An 8,886-nucleotide genomic window follows, 5' to 3' on the forward strand; every position below is an offset into this window, starting at 1 on the left:
TCTATGGTAATTGAAAGTTTTGCTTTGTATAGTAGTCTGGTCTAGCATCTGTGGTCTCTTATTGTCTTCATAACACTGACCAGGACCTTCTGTCTTTCATTGTTTCCTTTGAGAAATCAGATGAAATTCTGATAGGTCAGCCTTTATATTTTACTTGGCCTTTTTCCTTTGAAGTTCTTAATATTTTTCTTTATTCTATATGTTTAATGTCTTGATTATTATGTGGCAAGGAGGACTTTTTTTGGTCCAGTCTAGTCAGTGTCCTGTAAGCTTCTTGTACCTTAATAAGCATATCCTTCTTTACCTTGAAAAGTTTTCTTCTGTTATTTTGTTGAATATATTTTCTGTGATTTTGAGTTGGACTTCTCCTTATTTTATTCCTTTTATTGAGTTTGGTCTTTTCATGGTGTCCCATTTTTTTCTGGATATTTTGTGTTGAACTTTTGTTAGATTTAACATTTTCTATGACCGATGAATTTATTTCCTCTACCATATCTTCAATTACTGAGATTCTCTTTTTCATCTCTTGTATTTTTCTGTTTATGCTCAAATTTGTGGCTCCTTATCATTTACTCAAATTTTCCATTTCCAGAATTCCCTCAATTTGTATTTTCTTTATTGCCTTTATCTTGGTTTTCAAGTCTTGAATAATTTTTTATATGTTTGATTGCTTTTTTTTTGGTATCCTTAAAGCTATTTGTTGATTTATTCCATTTTTTTGTCCTTTCCTCCAGTTCTTTGAGGAAATTTTTCCTTTCCTCTTAAAGAGCCTTAAACGTTTTCCATTTTTTTTTTGTAATTATCTTCTGCTTCATCTGTATTGGGGTGTTCAAGTCTTACTGATACAAAGTCACTATATTTTGGTGGCACTGTGTTGCTCTTTGTGTTGTTGAGTCTGTTGTCTACCTTGTTGTCTACCTATCTTTTCCTACAATTGGTGTATTTGGGGTTGTGTCTCCAATGACTGGTTTTAGTGTTTTCTAGCACCTTAGGCTATAACAGCCCCTTGATCTTAATTATGAGCCCATGTGAGATTCAATACTTGCTTTGTAACTTTAATCCTTTTATTATGCTACTATAGAAATCAGATCTTTACTTTTGTGAAATAAATTTTAATTATTTCCCAAAAAATTTTGATGATATTTTAGCAATAGATTTATTGTGATATAGTTTGCAAACATCTTAAAGCTGTCTGTTGAAAGTGCATAATGAAGTATTTTTAGTGATTCACCATTAATAGTCATTACCATAACAATCCTGAATGAGTTCAATTACCTTCAAGAAGAAACCAAGTGGCCTTTAGTCATTATTTCCTATCTATTTGTCCCTGGTCCTAACTAAAAACAAATCTTACTTTTGTACGTATGTGGAGTGTGTGTGTGTGTGTGTGTGTGTGTGTGTGTGTGTGTGTATGTATGTGTGTGTGTATGTGTGCATGTGTGCATGTTGATGTATGGACCCCCCCCCTCTCTGTTTTACTTTTTGAGCACTTCATATGAAGAGGCACATGCTTTATGAAGAGGCCTTCTGATGCCTGTCCCTTTACACATACACCAGAGTGTATTAAAGTTTATTTATACTGTAGCTTGGTATTAGTTTCTTTATGTTGCTATGATAACATATCCTAAAATAATCAACACAAGGGGAGAGGTGGAGTTATTTGGGCTCACAGTTCAAAGATAGCCCATTGTGGTTTGAAAGTCAATGCATCAGGAGTTTGAAGTAGCTGATCATGCAAATGAAAGGCAGAGCAGGATGGATTCAACTCTACCCAAAGTGACTTGCCTTAGTTGCTCTCTAAAACCATAGAACAGGATTCCATGTCCCTCTGCCCTGTGAAATCATTAATCTTCTCTATATGTAAAAGTAGTACTACATGGATGATGTTAACAGGTCCTTTTATCAGCTTGAGATGTAGTATTTTCCTTATATTATAACTGCAATCTATGTTTGCTCACCTTTAGTAATTTGCTCTGAGGACCAGGAAACACATATAGTTTAGTTGTTTTGTTTTTTTTTTTTTGTTTGTTTTTTTTGTTTTTTGTTTTTCCTTTCAGATGAATTTGGATAATCACAGGATGGAATCTTCATTGGTAGGAAATTTTTCTAGCAAGGATACCTTCTCTATTGCACCAGTTTGGTATAGGAGGTTTCTGTTCATTATTAAATATCTCCTTAAAATTTAATGTACAGCTGATTTTTTAGCACCAGCCATAATAATCTCTGGTCTGCTTGCTAAACAAAATAAAATTAGTCTATTGTCAGATGGGTACATGTGCTTAGACAATTTTCTCTTTCCATATAGTTCAGGAAACTACTCCAGAAAATAGTACACTTAGAATAAGTGAGTTTTCTGACTTCAATCCACCTAATCAAGATAACTGGTTTTAGTCATTCCTAAAAATTTATTTTCGAGTACTTTGATGTTGTGATGAAGCCTCTTGTTAGTGCCTGGCTCCTCAGCCCCAAAATAATCACATAGAACCTATATTATTTAAATCACTGCTTGGCCCATTAGCTCTAGCACCTGATTGACTAACTCTTATATCTTAATTTAACCCATTTCTAGTAATCTGTGTATTGCCATGAGGCTGTGGCTTACTGGGTAAAGTGTGGGTGCCTGTTTCTGGTGGAGCTACATGGCTTCTCTCTGCCTCTGCTTCCTATCTCCCAGCAATCCATTTAGTTTCCCCTGCCTACTTCTGTTCTTTTGCCCTATCACAGGCCAAAGCCAGTTTGCTTTATTCATTAATGATAATCATGGCATACAGAGGGGAATCCTACATCACTTTGAGGTCTTATCAAGTTAACTTGAGATTACCCATTATGAGAAACAAAAAGGATGGGGAAATCAAATGAGCTAACCTAGAAAGTTCATGCCTACTGGATAGCTTTCACATTACTGCAAGGCATTGTGTATGATATCAAAGGAGAAAAGGAATCAAAATCCTTACATCACTGTCTACTCTTCAAATTACAGAAAGGTCTGGCTTGACATCTTATATCCATTAGTCCAAGAGTGGCACAAATGCAATGGAAGTTATCAACTACTTTATGTTGAACGTAAGGACTTTCCCACAAGATGTAACCAATAATTGGCGCTGTTATCAGGGCCAAGAGACTGTGGCTAGATGGGTCACAGGTCCTTTAGGGGAACCAATGACTATTATTCTGCCAAAAAGAAACTATAATAAACAGCTTCTAATGATTTATCATTATATACATAGATTAGACATCTCTCAATCCTTATTAGAAAAGCTTTTTTTTGCAGTAGATGGAAATAGAAACACATAATTGATCTAAATGAAGACAATAAGAAATGTCAGCATACTTAGCCATAAATGGGATATCTCTATCTTTATTTTTGCATGGATAAGGAATAATCACATAAGAAAAGGCAGAAAACTTGTAAGTGTCAAAGGTAGTAGATTACTACAAGGGAAGTGTCTTCCAGACACAAGGTAAATGTACATGTGAACTTACAGTGACCATGACAGCATGCACAAGACCTATACTGGCTCAAGTCAGACAAAATACTAGCATGGAGGGGATATGTAGGCATGGAAAGAGCATTTATACTGTTCAGAGGTCAATGATGGTCCAGTGGAAGACCATAGTGTCAAGAGTAGATAATTTCCACAAATTGAACTTAAAGGTTCTTTTTCAAAAGATAAAAAGAACACACTGTTAAATGAGTAAATAAAGGGAACTAGATCTTTTGGGGGAAGTGAATATCATCAAAATACATAATATGTAATTCTCATAATAATAATAATAATAATAATAATAATAATAATAATAATAATAATAATAATAGAAGAAGAAGAAGAAGAAGAAGAAGAAGAAGAAGAAGAAGAAGAAGAAGAAGAAGAAGAAGAAGAAGAAGAAGAAGAAGAAGAATTCCTCCCTGGAGTTTTTACTAGTCCTGGGAACCGTGACTATCAGGGATTTGTGAAACAATTCAGACAGGGGATCAGAGAACAGAGTATGCTGGGAAAGAAGTGATGTGGAGACAGTAAAGAAAGCAAAGTGTTCCGAGAATGTCATATATTCGTGCGCACAGTGGATTAAAAAGGACCTTTTAAAATGGGGCAGTTTGGAAAAGATATTAAAGATCATGGAGGAAGGTTTGAAGTACTGACAGAAAATGAAAAATAACTGAGAAAGTTTTTGATTTAAAGGTTTATAGATAAGTTTGACATAATTGGAGAAGATGTTTTCATGACACATTCATGTCAGAAATGTACATAATGACAGTACATCTCTACAGTCTCATAGTAGGCAAGAAAAGGGGCTTAAAGCAGACAGGTGCAGTGTAAAGAGACAAACAGATGTTGTTGTATGTTTCAGTCAATATTATTTGGTGACCTTTTGTGAAATAATGACACTGAAAAAGCAGAGCATACCAAAGAAAGCTCTACCCTCTTCAACTTGATTAAAAAGTGATGTCATTTTAATAGTAACATACTCTGCATCTAGTCACATTTGTTAATTAGATAAGAAACCAAGAACTCATTCCTCTTTTTAATACAAGACAATTATTATTGGAAAAATATCATGTACCATACTAGTGCTATAATCCAACCCCAAGCTCCATAACACAAGATTATTATGCTGTTCAGATTTTTGATAAACAGAGTTTACCAGTAATGAGGCTACACCTGGTATGATGCCATAGACTCTTTCTTGGAGTGCAACTGCTGGAGGCATTTTCTTGTGGAAAAGACTAGTCACAGGCAGCATGCTGAGCTGTGCATGAACAATTTAAACTTTTTCTTATTGACATAGGGCTGAATGTACCCCAGGGTTGCCTTAAATTCACTCACTGTGTAGCTTAAAATGATTTTGAACTCCTAATCCACTTATGTCTATCTCCCAAGTGCTGAGATTAGAAGCACATATTACCAATGCAAATTTGTTCAATCCCCTGGATAAAATACTGGCCCTCCCAATACTAAGAAAGAATTCTATTCTCTGAGCCACATACCTAGCCAAATTGAAGTAGTCCTTAATGTCACAATCCCTAGTACTTTGTCACAATCCCTACCAAGGTCAATATCTTAGTTAAGCAGAGGAAACCCCTTCCCCTCCTGTTAGGATGCAAACCAGGTTTGACAGTACAATTCCACAGTAGGGGAGAAAACAGAGAAATCCAAAACCAACCAAACATAACTGCTGAAGTGTGTTGATTACAAAGAAACAGAAACCTTGTCTTCCACCAACTAAATATTTCTTAGTTGTTTCTGGAGGGTAGAAAGATGCTAAAGCTCATCAAAGTGACCCTGAACCAAAACATATATAATATCATGATGCTGAATTGGGATGATGATGATGATGAGATGATGATGATGATGATGATGATGATGATGATGATGTATTTGTCAGAAGAAATTTTTCTAAGCTAGAGGGCCATGTCCACTTTCATTCAACCTACTCTTTAGAATTACACCGATAGTCTCTGTCCTCCAGTATTCTAGTACATCATTATAGTCTCTGTAGATATCAGCCAATTTGAGGGGATCAACCAGTGTTGATCCTATTTAACTTAGGTGGGCAATCAAACTCCATACTTGAGGTGATATAATGTCTACAGGTTTGGATAAAGAATGACTAAGTAAATATCACAGAAGAGATAGGAAACAGTGTCTGTCTCTGCCTGCAAATGTTGGCACCATCTCTAAGATCATCTTTACTGTGACCTGGCATGCATTTAACTTAGTTGTTTTTAAATTAAGCACTGCAATTATTTTTGCTATGCATTGCATCTCTTCCCATAAGACAGGCAGTTTACAGTAATAGTATTGGAATGAAGCTCGGGTCCAGGCAGAAAAGGTTAAACATATTTTAAAATACAAAACTGATAAATTTTTTAAAACCTCAAATAGTCTTGGAAGTATGATGCTCTGTGTCCAGCCCAGTTATTCTCTTAACAAAAGATACTCATTTGGTATGCAAACTTCTCATTCCTCAAAACAGAGATTTCCCTGTCTCCTCAGCAACGCACTGCATAATTGAAGGTGACTCTGTACAGGAAGGTTCACCTTCCATTAGCATGTTTTCTTTGGTAAGCACTCTCTTGCAAGTGCTGTAGTGTAAACATGAGTGCCTACGAATATGAACATTTATTAAATAGTAGTGATGAATATTTCAATACCTCTGGGAGAGCAATTCACAGCTCAATCATTCAGGCTGTTTTAAGTGCAGTACAGGACAATTCCACTACATCTTCCATTAATATTTAATTGCCCATTTTATTCTGTTTACTTTTTTGGTTAATATATAATTTAAAGCCCTTCTACTAAAAAGGGGAAAAGAACAGCTGTTCATCTACTTTTAACAAATCTCTGGTGAGAGCTTTTACCTAATTTAAAATTCATTGCACAGAGTTTTTTTTTATTTAATATCAGTAACACAAAACCTCAGGTATGAAAAGTAAAACTGGGAAGTGACTCTCATGCAAAAAGCTTAACTGTAATTTGGGTTTGATTCCACTTCAGTTTCTGAGTGGCAGTCATTGACAGAAAGCATCTGAATTGTCAATCATTGTACCATATGTCACATTCTCAAGAAACAGAACACCATAACTTGGACTGACATATTGTGACAACATGTCGGCAAGTTATTATGTATCCTGCAGAAAGTGAGTACTGTCATCCTAGCAATGCAGATTTACCTGACAGGATAAAAGACTGCTCTGCTACTCAATCACAAGGGAGTCAAATATGTGCATGGCCTCCAGGAGCCAAAAAGTTCTGCCGTACTAACCTTCACTCCTTATTCTGCTGGCCTACCTCTTTCTTATCTTCCCCTTGTTTCAGTCAATTTACTTGTGTGTATATCATGGATCTTTTTTAGAGACAGGCATGATGAAATCCAGGACATGCCTAGCAACATCTCCAAGTAACTGAAAGTTACCCACTGAAAAGTCATCCTAAAGATAATGGCTCTGTGTTTTAATTCGAGATCATGAGGGATCAATGGGTTCAGAACAGTGAGATTGATAGTCACTAATTTCTCTGACTCAGTTTTATCTGTGCATTGTATTTCTCCTGGCACAGCCAAGCCAAGTATAATAAGAACCTCACAATCATTTCACTGTTTCCATTGTACTAAAGTTGGGGATTTCTTCTCTAGATTTGTTAGATTCTGGTGCCTTGTCATTATTTACTTCCATAGTCTATGATGTCATTGAGTTCCATTTACCTATCTTACTTCATTAATGGTCTTCTTAAATGATCTTCTTTCTACTCTTGAATCTGTTCATCCATGAATGGTTATTGAGCACCTTAGGGAGATATTGTCCCATATGCTACTTAAAGAGAGGAAGAGAGAGAATTTGTTGTGATGATCCCCTTTCATCCTTTCATTTCTAATTTTACTAATTTGTATCTTTTTCCTCCATCTCTTAGCTAATTTGGCTAAACATTAACCAATATTATTGATTTTTCCAAAGAATAATTCCATTTTATTGTCTCTTTATGTTTTTGCTTCTATTTTATTGATTTCAGTCCCCAGTTTTATTATTTCTTGACATATATTCTTAGTGGATATGATTTCTTTTGATTTGTTCTGGAGAATACAGGTGTGCTGTTATTAGTAAGGAATTTCTACATTTTTGAACGTAGTCAATGAATGCTCTGAACTTGCCTATTACAAATTCCTTCATTGTTTCTCGTAAGTATGAGAATATTGTATTTTCATTTTCATTGAATTCTAAAATGCTTTTCTTCTTTTAAAATCTGTCTAATTTATTGTTCCTTCAGTAATGAATTGTTCAGTTTCCATTAGTTTGTAAAGTTTCTGTTGTTATTGATGTTGATATCAGCTTTAATCCATGGTGGTCAGATAGGGTACAGGATGTTATTTCAGTATTTTATCTGTTAATACTTGCTTTGTGTCTTTGTATGTGGTCAAATTTGAAGAAGTTTGAATGGACTTCTAGACGTGGGAATATTTTTTGTGTTTGAGTGAAATGTTCTGTAAATATCTGGTGGGTCCTTTTAGGTTATGATATTATTTATTGTCAACTTTTCTCTGTTTAGTCTTTCTCTAGACAACCAGTCTATAGGCAAGAGTGGGGTATTAATGTCATCCCTCTCATGGTTTGAAGGCCAATACATGATTTTATCTGTAATAGTGTTTCTTTTATGAAATTGAGTACCCTTGTGTTTGGTGTGTAAATGCTTATATTGCAGTACCATATTGATTGATTTTTGTTTGTTTTTATGAGGGTATGGTGTCTCTGATCTTCTGAGTAGTTTTGCTTTGAAGTATATTTTGTCAGATAAAATGTCTACACCGGTGTGCTTCTAGGGTCTATTTGCTTGGAATTTCCTTTTCCATATTTTTTATCCTGATGTTATATCAAGAAGTGTTTCTTGGATGCAGCAGATAGATTGATCCTGCTTTTAAACCTAATCTGTTAATCTGTATCACTTTTATTTGAGAATTGAGAAAAGAGTATTATGAATAGGAAGATCCTAGAATATCTGTATTGATGTTAACAGTAAACTCATTTTTTTCCTATGATCCAGTTATGAGACATCGTTGTTTGCTCTTTATTCTTATCCTGGACACAAGGATATCAGACCTGACAGTATGGACATATTTTCCAATTTTTCTTCAAGTTCTAGGTTCATCAGTTGGATCATATCCATCAGAAATTAAGATTAGTCTATAGTGGGATAAAAATAAAATGAGAACCCAGTGGTGACAGAAGAAATAAGATGTGAGTCAAATTCATAACAGAAGAGAAAACAGTTTGGATTGATTTGTTTCTCATCAGAAATGGTTGATGTATTTCTGGATAATTTCCAACTTCAGTGGAAAATCTAACACTGTAATACAGCTCTACATAGCTCAAATTTGTGGTTTCAGTATGAAATT

The sequence above is a fragment of the Microtus ochrogaster genome, chromosome 10 (genome assembly GCF_000317375.1).
Source record: "Microtus ochrogaster isolate Prairie Vole_2 chromosome 10, MicOch1.0, whole genome shotgun sequence".
NCBI lineage: Eukaryota > Metazoa > Chordata > Mammalia > Rodentia > Cricetidae > Microtus > Microtus ochrogaster.